Here is a 2,563-nt window from a genome sequence, read left to right as displayed (position 1 = left end):
TATTCCAGATAAATACATCATTGAGAACCAATTAAAATTTATATCCATTATATTTTCATCCCAAAAACCGGGGAAGCATCCAACCGTATATTACAGACAGCTGTTTTATCTGAATCCATTACAAATTTGTGTCCATTATATTTTTGATCCCGATACCGGAGAAGCATTCTAGACAGCTACTATATCAGAGAACCCATTACAAATTTATATTCATTACATTGTTCATTCTTTCAGCTACTTCATACATCATCTTAGAAGCCATTACAAATTACAAAGTGTATATTCATACATTTACTATATATACCGTAATACCTCGTCTACAAGCATATAGTGTGTTTTTGATGAAAGCTAAATTAAAACGAGACAGCCGTAGATATGCCAATGCAATAGATGGATCTTATAATAGTACTTGTTTGTAAATGCTTGTATCGGTAATAAATTTGCTTAACTCCATAATATTATAATTTTGTCGATGGATGGCGTCTGGATTAATTTAGCTTTCATCAAAAGCACTCTATATGCTTGTAGACGAGGTTTTGTTCTTCCCTGGAACTAGGAAACTAAACATCCAACCGTATTTTCCAGACAGCTACTTCATCTGAGAAGCCATTGCAAATTTATATTCATTACATTTATTATATATATTTTTCATCCCGATAACCCGGGAATTATGCATCCATGCACCGTATAAATATTTCAGACAGCTAATTTATCTGAGAACCAATTGCAATTACATATTCATATAGCATACATTAATACATGTACATAAATAACTAGCGTTAATTTAACTTTCAACATTTTTCAGTAAGGTACTTTTGGATACGCTGATGTTATGCAGAGATTAGGCAAAAAAATATGTTTGCTTGCACTCTACCGACCGAACAAAAATTGGCCAAAATCAGGGTCGGCCCTTTTAATTTTTTTTTAGTTATAATTTTAATTGTTTTTTATACTTTTTCTGTGTCTAAATTTCATTTCAAAGCTAAATTTGGCCAACAAAATTTTTCTTAAGAAAAAAAATCATTACTGTAAACTCATTATAACAGTTATAACTGTCCATTCCTCCTGCATCAATGTTTCCAATAAACATGACGTGTAATGTCTGGAAGTATGCAGTCGTTCTAATTGAATGCATTTATATGGTGTTTCTTGCGTATTGAAGGTTTACAGTGAAGTATTGATGTATCTTTCCACATGACCAATGTTCATTGCCTACAGGCCTACGTGAGTCATTACAAATACAGCTCTGTTACTTAATTTCAGATAGTTGATGGGGAATTTAAAGTTCATTCGGACCTATAAGTAAAATGGTTGACGTATTAACACATGTAAACGTACCTTTATTCGACTAAGTTACAATCATATTTTAGGTCTTCATGACATTCATGTCATTACATTTTAACGATATTTTGCCACTTAAGTATTTACTTATTTGAAATGAACGTACCTTTGTTCGACTAAGTAAGAATCATATTTTAGGTATTGTTTTTGGTGACAAATACATCTTCAAAAACAATCATGACAATGCTGTGAATTAAAAAAATATACCATCTGATTGATTCCATCGCAAAATTACAAGAATCCAACGTACGGAATGCTTTACGAAGATATTTAAAGAGAAATATTATAATGCTGAAAGTCTTCAGCTCTATTTTGATATTGGACATCACCCTAACATGACTTCACTTACAATGTGAAAGGCATAACCCAGCAAACACAAAACGTTTTCGACATCATTCGCAAAAGGTTATAAAAGGTTGTCAGAAAACGTTTAAATGTCGGGTTATATAAAGGGTACATTAATGGTATGAAACGTTTTCATGACATTAAATAACATCTGTTGGTAATTTACTGCACAGCAAACACAAATGTTTTACAGAAAACATTTAAATGTCGGGTTATATAAAGGGTATAAAAACGTTTTATAACATTCCACAAACATTTTTGAAAACAAAAATCATTCTGAACAGAATGTTATTTTGGGGTTGAAAAAATATTTTGCAAAAAATATTTGCCCAAAATATTTACAATAACGTTTTAAAAATGTTTTTACGACCTTTATATAACCCGATATTTAAATGTTATTAAAACGTTTTGTAAAAAAACCATTTTAAGAATATTACTGTGTTTGCTGGGTGCAAATATTTTAACATAATGTTATTTAAGTGTTGGCAAAATATTTAGCCAAAAATGTTTGCAAAAATAGTTTACAATGACATTTCAAAAACATTTTAAAAATATTGTTGTAGTGTGTTTTCATACAAAACGTTTTAAAACGATTTCATGACCTTTATATAACCCGACATTTTAATGTTATTAAAACGTTTTTACCTAAACCGAAACCCAAAATATAACTTATTTCAATTTTGTGTTTGCTGGGAAGCTTGCTATTAAGCTGATCGCCGAGCGATTGCGATGCACTGCTTTAGGAAAGCGAATGGCAATCGCTGAATTTTGCGATGCATCGCTCGCTTTTGCATTTCATTATGGTTAATAATAACATATTTTTATATCAAAATTCGACTATGGCATAGTCTAACATGAGTATGCGTGAGAATCGCTT

This window comes from Amphiura filiformis, chromosome 12, assembly GCF_039555335.1.
Source record: "Amphiura filiformis chromosome 12, Afil_fr2py, whole genome shotgun sequence".
In the NCBI taxonomy this organism is placed as follows: Eukaryota; Metazoa; Echinodermata; class Ophiuroidea; order Amphilepidida; family Amphiuridae; genus Amphiura; species Amphiura filiformis.
This window is presented reverse-complemented; position numbering follows the sequence as displayed.